Below are 9,770 nucleotides of genomic sequence, written 5' to 3' on the forward strand. Positions count from 1 at the left end.
AACGTTTTGGCTTCAATATGGTAGGAATTGAATGGCCATGATTAATTTGCTTGTGGTTCCCATCTATATAAGCAAGGACCCCGGACCATGAAAAGAGCATCGACCAAGAAACCATTAATCTCTCAGGGCAGAAGAGCTTAGCTATATTCATGGTGCTACTCAAGACAAGCTCCAAGAGTACTCTGGTTTTCGCCGTCACATGGCTCCTGATTGCACTCCTTGCCACGGCTGAAGATGGCGCTACTCAAGTTAAGCTCGGAGGGGCCTGCGAAAAAGTAGCGAGAGGTCCCTGTACAGAACAGGTGTGTGGCGGAATGTGCGCCGTCTTAGGCTCCAACGGTATCGGGTCATGCCAGGGCTCCTACTGCTGCTGCCACCCAAAATCCTCTAGGCACATCGGTGTCCCCTAGCTAGGAACTAGCTTTCCATTATGATTCGCCGTATGATTGTCAGAATGTTTTTCATTAATAAAGAAAATGTATGGTGCGTGATTGTTACATGCATGTCAAGATGCCAGATAACCATTTGCAATACATCTTACAATACACTTTGATAAAAAATACAACACATTCTCAATTTTTGATAGGCTTGAGGTTCGTACACCTCTCGTTGCGTTTCCTCCTCCGTGGCAATATATTTATGGGATGTTTGGTTCGTGGAGTCACCTCATGCTTCGTGAGGTGATGCATCATGAGTATATCCCTTGAATTTTGGTGGAATCAATTTATTCCTCATACATATACTAATTATTAGCTTGTGATGAATGGGGTGGTGATGGATCAACTCATTTCATTTTACAACCAAATATAAAAAGTAAGAAGTGAGAAGAAGATGGACCACCTCATTCCTAAAACCAAACAAACCCTAAGCCAACGAGTGGTGAAGTTTCCTTCCCTACCATTTAAGTTGCGCACAAAAATATACAACTTTTCCATTAAATACAATTTGCACTATTTCTTATCCAATATCTGGAGCACCCCCTTATTTTCTATTTCCACCAATTTTGAAAAGTCGAAATAAGCCAAAAGCAAGGTCCAAGGTTCTCTGAAAATTGTACTACATAAAAGTAGCTACTTCTAAAAACTAGCTTTTGGTTTCACCCGTTTGGATGGCTTTCTACTCTTTAACAGAGGAAGCACTTTCCAGGAACCTAACCAAACGCGGCCCGAGTCATCCTCCTCGTCGCATTGTTTTGTCCCATTGGCCTCATTGCTGCGGCTTTGCTCTCATTCTCGGCAACACGGCACACACTACCCATATCCTCCTCATTGAACTGCCGCTGCCGTCGTCTCGAGGGATGATCTGTGTGAGGCAGATGAACAAGCTAAGTCATGTGATTGATCTCGTGTGATTCTTGGAGATTGATAAATCGTGGGGGTGAGGCCTTGGAGCACGAAGAGGGTGGGACGACAGCGCGTGTAGAGGCACCAGAAAGTCCACTAGTTGGCGACAAAAAAACGCAGAGGCAGGGCGATCTGGTAATGCAGAAATGCTAAACTTTCGTTCTTTTGAGGAGTAGGTTTATAAGAGATGAACAGATTATTTGTATAGTTGCGTGCCAAGTTGGCAATTGATCTTCACTAGTAGCATGTAATCACTATAACAAAACCACACAGAACACTGCCAGTCACGGGTACTCCATCACTGTCAGTTATGCCAACTAGCAGAGGACAAGCAGCAATGGTAGCATCGTCTATCTCTGTCAGTTGAGCTATCAGAGCTAGAAACCAGCAGTACTACCTATTTCACAAAATAAAAAAAAACACATAACTAGCCCATCATGCACACCGCACCTACCGCGACAGAGAAGAGAGCTAGGAAGCTGAGCCGCGAAGGGGAGAGGGAGGAGCAGATCAGTTGAGGGGGAGGGAAGAGAGAGAGAGAGAGAGAGAGAGAGAGAGAGGGGGGGGGGGGGGGGGGAATGGGTCGGACAAAGGCTTCGATCAAATTTTGGGTCCATTGTCCTAATCAATGCTGGCTAGGAAATGTTAAATCCAACAGTGATACTATCAATACTGGTTTTTAACTCCAACTGATAGTGATAATACGCTATCACTATTGCTTGGTGGATTTATAAAATCTATAGTGAGATTCATTCCCCTTATAAACAGACAGCAATAACTTATCACTGTTAATTTTCATGAAACCGACGGTAATAGTACCAAGAGTGTCATGCATTTCTCAGTAGTGAATGATAATGCATTACCAATGTTTTGCATATGAAATTTGTACTCAGGATAAATATTTGTGATCAGGAATGCTAAGATTAATTGATTAGGATGAGGATCATATTTAGGGCTCGTTAACTAGGGCTCTGGCTCCTCATGTGGAGCAGCTTCTCTGGTGGAACTGAAGCCATTCTGAAAACCTTTCAGTTAAAATAGCTCCAGTGACAGTTTTATAATTAATTTGCAATAGGTTTATGAGTAGGAGCCGAAAGAAAACACATTTCTACGACTCGTATTTCTATTAAAAAAACAGCTCCGGCTCCTTGCAAGGAGCCGTTTTTTATATAGCTGTTTGGTGGGGCTTCTTACAAGGAGCTGCGAGAAGCTGGAGCAGGAGCCCTACCAAATAGGGCCTTAATGCTGCCACACTAATATAGGAGTACTATTAGCAACCAATAAATATGCAGCTAGAGACATAATGCATTAGTTAGCACCAGATAAATGCAAACCTATATCAGATAAGTGTGTACCATAACGTTTTGGTTTCAATATGGTAGAAATTGACTGGCCATGATTAACTTGCTTGTAATTTTTCAAAAAAAATGATTAATTTGCTTGTGGCTCCGATCTATATAAGCAAGGATCCCGCACCATGAAAGAGCATCAAGAAACCATTAATCTCTCAGTGCAGAAGAGCTAGCTAGATTCATGGCGCTACTCAAGACAAGCTCCAGGAGTACTCTGGTTTTCGCTGTCACATGGCTCCAGATTGCACTCCTTGCTACGGCTGAAGATGGCCTAAGCTCGGAGGGCTCTGCGAAAAAGTAGCGGAAGGAGCCAATACAGAAAAGGTGTGCGACGGAATGTGCGCCGTCATAGGCTTCAACGGTATCGGGTCATGCAACGGTTCCTACTGCTGCTGCCACCCAAAATCCTCCAGACACATCGGTGTCCCCTAGCTAGCTAGGAACTAGCTTCCTTTTTGATCTGTCGAATGATTGTTAGAACATTTTTCATAATGAACAAAATGCATGGAGCGTGATTGGCCGGCCGGTCTACAAATGTGTGGCACCTGGCTCCAAGTATATGTGTTACATGCATGTCAAGATACCAGATAACCATTTGCAATACATCTTACAACAGACTTTGGTCAAAATACAACTCAGTCTCAATTTTTTATCATACGCTTGAAGGTTCACACACCTCAGCTCTCATTGCCTTTTTCCTCCCCCAGGGCAAATGTGTTTGGTTTTTGAGGAATAAGGTAGTCCATCGTCTACTTGTTGCTCACTTTTTTTGTTTGGTTTATGGAATAGAGTAGGTTGATGCATCATCACCTTATTCCTCATTAGCTAATAATTAGTACTAGTATGAGAAATTCAGTCATTCCACCGAATTTGAGGAACGAACTCATGATGCACCACCTCATCTAGGATGGAATGGCTCAAACCAAACACCCTAGTTTCCCTACCATTTAAGTTGTGCACAAAAATTTACAGCTTCTCCATTAAATACAATTTGCACTACTATTTCTTATCCAAGATCTGGAGCACACCCCCAAATTTTCCACACTAGTGATTGATCCCCAGTCCGGTAGAGTGCGCTGAAGCCAGCTATAGCTACATCTATATGATTTTATATTAATTTATTAGTTGTAGATAAGTTCCATAGATTTATAAAAGATGAACAGATTATCTATATAGTAGTGTGCCAAGTTGGCAATTGACCTTCACTAGTAATATGTAATCACTATAACAAAACCACAAAACACTGCCAGTCACAAGTAGTCCATCACTGTCAGTTATGGCAACTAGCAGAGGACAAGCAGCAATGGTAGCATCAGCTATCTTTGTCGGTTGAGCTGACAGCTACAAACCAGTATTACCTATTTCACAAAATAAAAATATATATAACTAGCCCACCCTGCACACCGCGCCCAACACAACCCCGTGCACCGCCATGTCGCCACCGGGCACATGCAGTTGTCGTTGATGGCTACGAGGTCGCAGACTGCCGTGCTCGCTGTCATTGGGTGATATGCCACATCCTGCCTTGTTTCTGTTGCACCCACAACCACCTCCGTTGCACCGCCCGTGCGCCGAAACTATGGAGCAGTGTGCTACCCATAGCCACACCCGCCCCACTCCTGCAGCAACCGCGCCGCGTGCCCACAACGTTTGTCATCGTCAGAGAGGGTACAAGGGGGGCTAGTGAGGCGGGCAGGGAAGATAGGAGCTGCACCAGAACGGGGAGAGGGAGGTGCAGATCAGTTGAGGGGTAGGGGGAAAGAGAGGCATGGAAAAAACAGGTCGGGCAAAGGCTTGGATCAAATCCTGGGTCCATTGTCCAGATCACTGCTGGCTAGCAAGTGTTAAAATCCAACAGCGATGCTATCAGTGCCGGTTTTTAACTCCAACTGAGAGTGATAATAAGCTATCACCGATGGTGGATTTATAAAATCGATAGTGATGGTCATTCCCCTTACAAACAGATAGTGATAACTTATCGCTGTCAAATTTGATGAAAGTGATAATACTAAGAGTGTTATGCATTTCTGAGTAGTGAATGATAATCCATTACCGATGTTTTGCATATGAAATTTGGACTCTCAATAAATACTTATGATTAGGAATGCTAAGATTGATTAATTAGGATCATGATCATATATATTTAGGGTCTATTTGGTGGGCTCTGGCTCTGACTCCTCATATGGTGCAGCTTCTCTGGTGGAGCAAAAGTCATTTTGAAAAACATTTGGCAAAAATAGCTCTAATGGCAGTTTTATAATAATTTGTATTTGGTTTGTGAGGAGTCATGAGAAGCAACATTTATGTGGCTTCAGCTCCTCTAGGCATAAACGGCTCTGGCTCCTCCTGGCTCATTGCAAGAAGCCAGCAGAGCTCCTTGTAAGGAGCCACGAAAAAACAAAGCTAGAGCCCTGTCATACGGGGCCTTAATGCTGCCATACTGATATAGGAGTAGCATTAGCAACCAATAAATGCACCAGGAGACATAATACCAATACTGATCAGGACTGCTAAGATTGATTGATTAGGATGAGGATCATATTTGATGCTGCCATACTGATATAGGAGTATATATTAGCAACCAAAAAATGCACCTAGAGACATGATACATTAGTTAGCAGCGAATAAATGCAAACCTATATCAGATAAGTGTGTACCATCATGTTTTGGTTTCAATATGGTAGAAATTGACCGGCCATGATTAATTTGCTTGTGGCTCCGGTCTATATAAGCAAGACCCCGCACCATGAAAGGTCATCAAGAAACCATTAATCTCTCAGTGTACAAGAGCTTAGCTAGATTCATGGCGCTACTCAAGACAGGCTCCAAGGGTACTCTGGTTTTCGCCGTCACATGGCTCCTGATTGCACTCCTTGCTACGGCTGAAGATGGCGCTACTCAAGTTAAGCTCTGAACGGCCTGCGAAAAAGTAGTGGAACGTCCCTATACAGAAAAGGTGTGCGGTGGAATGTGCGCCGTCATACAGCCTGTTCGCTTGATCGTATTTGGCTTATAAGCCATGGCTTATCAGCCAACGAACAGTATTTTTCTCTCACACTAAACCAGCCAACAGTACTTTCAGCCATGACTTATAAGCCAAACCAGCCCAGGCTCCAACGGTATTGGGTCATGCCAGGGCTCCTACTGCTGCTGCCACCCAAAATCCTCCAGGCACATCGGTGTCCCCTAGCTAGGAACTAGCATCCTTTTTGATCCGTCCAATGATTGTTAGAACATTTTTCATTAATAAACAAAATGTGTGGTGCGTGATTGGCCTGCCGGTCTACAAATGTTTGGCACGTGACACCAAACATATATATATGTTACATGCATGAAAAGATAACCATTTGGAATACATCTTACAAGTTACAATAGACTTTAGTAAAAAAAATACTACAACACATCTCACTTTTTGATAGGCTTGAAGGTTCATACACCTCATCACGTTGCCTTTTTCCTCCCATATGGCGATATATTTAACTGACGAGTGGAGAAGTTAGTGTCCTTCCCTACCATTTATGTTGTGTACAAAAATATACAACTTTTCCATTAAATACAATTTGCACTATTTCTTATCAAGATCTAGAGCACCCCCTAATTTTCCACACTAGTGATTGATCCCCAATCCGGAAGTGTGTGCTGAAGCCAACTATAGCTACATCTAGGCCCTGTGAAGGTGAGCTCCTAGAGTTGATTCTCTGCTGAATCTAGCAGGAGCTCTGTCAAATAGTTTTTCAGAGAGGAGTGATTCTCTGCTGATTATGTGAAGTGATTCTCTGAAAGGAACTAAGAGGTTGGGAGCTGAAAAAAGTAGCTTCTCCTGATTCTGTGAAGTGATTCTCCGTCATGATTTTAAGAGTTTATGCTAAAGAATCAAAGAGAATCACTTTCAACCACAGAATCACTTTTTTGAGAGAATCAGCTCCCACGAAGAATCAGAATCAGATGGAGCTCTACCGACTAGGCCCCTATATAATTTTATAAATGAAGACACTTTTTATATTAAAGTTGTATCTATCAATGAGTCAACAACTTATTAGTCTTAGGCATTTCATTTGAGATCGTTAAGATGTTCAAGAAAATAATACAAAATTTGAAGGGCATATTAATCACATACCAAAGCTTATCTTTCTAGAAAAAACATGTATTTTCTTATTTGATGTTGCATAAAAATACCTTTTAAATGAAAGATGTAGATCTTATCGAGAGCTACACCTTTCATGTAATATGGAAAGGTATGATTTTTCTAAAAAGATAAGCTCTGGAACACAATTAATATGTCCCTTAAATTTTGTATTATTTTCTTCATCATCTTAAAGATCTCAAATGAAAGGCCTCAAAACTAAAAAGTTGTTGGTCTCGTCGGTAGCTATAACTTAAAAAGTATCTTCATTTGACACCATAAAATAAAAATATAATTTTAGTGAGGCGATAGGCCCTGGTACACGATTATATGCCGCTGAAACTTTATATTATTTTCTCGAGCATCTTAACAACCTCAAATGTAACTCAAAATTATCAATATGTAGATCTCATTGTGAGCTACAATTTTGATATAAAAATATCTTCATTTGACACCATATAAAAAAAATTAAAGCGACAAACGCTGGTACGCGATTATTATACTGTTGAAATTGTATATTGTTTTTTTTTAGGATCCTAATTTACTCAAATGAAAAAACTCAAAACTAGAGAGTTATAGATCTCATTGAGATCTCGTATTGAAGAGTTATGATCTTTTTTAAAGGTTGAGTCTTGTCACGCTACTCTAGTGGTGTGACAAAACAATACTGTCACGCCAATAGGAGTGACGTGAAGGTTTTTTTCATGTCAGAAACGCTGTCTAACGTGGCAGATCTTGCCGTGCAACACATGTGGCGTGGCGGCATTATTTTATCACGCCAGCCAGACTGGCCACGACAAAAGGATCATATCTGCAAAATTTTTCTAGGAGTGGTTCTTATTAAAATATTGAATAAAAGAGGACTAGAAAAACAAGGCCAACTTGTCTCCAGTATCTTCGCTAAGTGACGAGGATCACTAATGTGTCGAAGATTTGTCGTTTCTTGGATAGGGATTGCAGTTACGGATCCACCAATCGACCGCGGAATCCTGTGATGATGGGGCGAGACCAGAAAAACAAAAAGCGCCGAAAGACCTAAGGGTGTTTGGTTCACCTTATAAATTTTAGCCACTGTCATATTTGATGTTTGATATATGTATAGAGTATTAAATATAGATCATTTATGAAACTAAATGCACAAATGAAGACTATTTTTTATGAGACGAATTTTTTAAGCTTAATTAGTCTATGATTTGACAATATGGTGCTACAGTAAGCATGTGCTAATGATGGATTAATTAGGTTTAATAAATTCGTCTCGCAAGTCAGTAAAGCTTTTTTATTAGTATTCGAACACCCCATGCGACACCCCCACGTGACATCCCCTAAACCTAGTCCCTCTACTGTACACGCAAGTCAGTAGTTTATGGTTTAACGTTTCAGCCTCTTGGTCGCAAAGTGTATAGTTTCCATGATTGGGGAGACCGTGACGTTGCAGTCTCAGACAGCAACCATGTAGCACAAGCCAGAAGAAAAACTTGCATTTGTTTGGTGCCTTTGTCTTCCATATCTGTTTTGCGCCTACCAGGTAAGTTTGTCCCACGAAGAGTCCTTGGTAGGCGGATTTTGCCGAGTACTGGCCATCCGAAAGTCCACTTCCAAATGAAGGAGTCCGGCTGATTCGAAAACACAACTTGCTCAACCAAATCCCAGATTTTCAGGTATTCCAATCCAGGATGACTTGGACTGCCAGTGCACCTTTGATATCTTTCACCCATCGGGCGACAAGCAAGTGCTTCCGACATAATCACCAAATAAACACCTAGCATTGTCCGATTCAAAAAAAAAACACCTAGCATTGTGATGCTTACAAAGCATATAACGAAAGAGTAAGTCATGCTTCGAAATCATGTGAAAAGCATTATCTGATACTCATTGAAACAGGGAAGATGCATAACAGAGAAGTAGGCATCTATCCCGTGCAAAATTAACTAATAGCCCAACTAAAAACTGAATATTAAACAAATACACCGACTTCAGAGTGGCACTGTCGACCAGGTCACCTTTGCTGAGATAGAGGTAAGATGAACCATTATTTGTTGACTGGCATATCCATGGTTGTTTGCTTTGAAGGAACAATAGCTCTCAAGATCCTTCCTAGATCCTTTTTGACTTATGTTGAACTTCAAATGCATCCAAGTATCCATCTTTACAGCAATCACAAATCTTCTTAAGCCACGTGACTCACCAATAGTGCCATGAAAGAGCTGAATTTCTTTATATAACCCACAGATAAAACAAATGAACTGAGAGACAAACTGAAACCACTATGCACTTTTTATATGACAACTTCTATTGTGGCCTCCACTGCTCTGTGAACAAGTGCTAAAGTGATGTCAACTGCGCCACAATCACCAATAATGCGATTCGAGAATGGGCAGCAAGGTGTAATCAGCTCACTGGAGTCTGATACTCCATCAATTAATTAGCTGTAGATCATCTTCTTGTTGCTCTCCTTTCTTGATCCTCATATCAAACTCCAACAGAACAGAGGAACGCATTGAGATACCTCGCTTAGGGCCAGTCATCTCAATGAGAGAACCCTGCAAAATTATTGTTATTTAGTAGATCCTCAGAGTGAAGTTTGATTTTTTTTTTTAAAAAAAGCTTGAAGCTGTTTGATGTCCTTTCTAGTCAATTGCCAATGGATGTTACAATGACGGCATGAATTCTAAACTTAAAAAAAAAACAGAGCTTTCTCCGCAAACACAAGTTGGTTGCACATGAAACTGAATATTCACAAGATCATGTAACAATAGTTAAGCATAAAGTTGCAGAAATAATATAAGCATAATCCCATTAGCCATCGTTTATGAACTATAAAACCTTCAAGGCATATGTTACATAAGACCATCTACATAAGATCCTCAGAGTGGAGCCACTGTCAACAATAACTCAAATATATATATATATATATATAAGTATGACAAACAAGAAGTACAACGTAGACGC

At 41.1% G+C, this 9,770-nt stretch overlaps 1 pseudogene; it reads right to left on the reverse strand.

Moving 5' to 3' along the window:
• Positions 1-8,794: 8,794 nt before the first annotated feature.
• Positions 8,795-9,367, reverse strand: LOC136486320 (uncharacterized; annotated as a pseudogene).
• Positions 9,368-9,770: the final 403 nt, after the last annotated feature.

This window comes from Miscanthus floridulus, chromosome 10 (genome assembly GCF_019320115.1).
Source record: "Miscanthus floridulus cultivar M001 chromosome 10, ASM1932011v1, whole genome shotgun sequence".
In the NCBI taxonomy this organism is placed as follows: Eukaryota; Viridiplantae; Streptophyta; class Magnoliopsida; order Poales; family Poaceae; genus Miscanthus; species Miscanthus floridulus.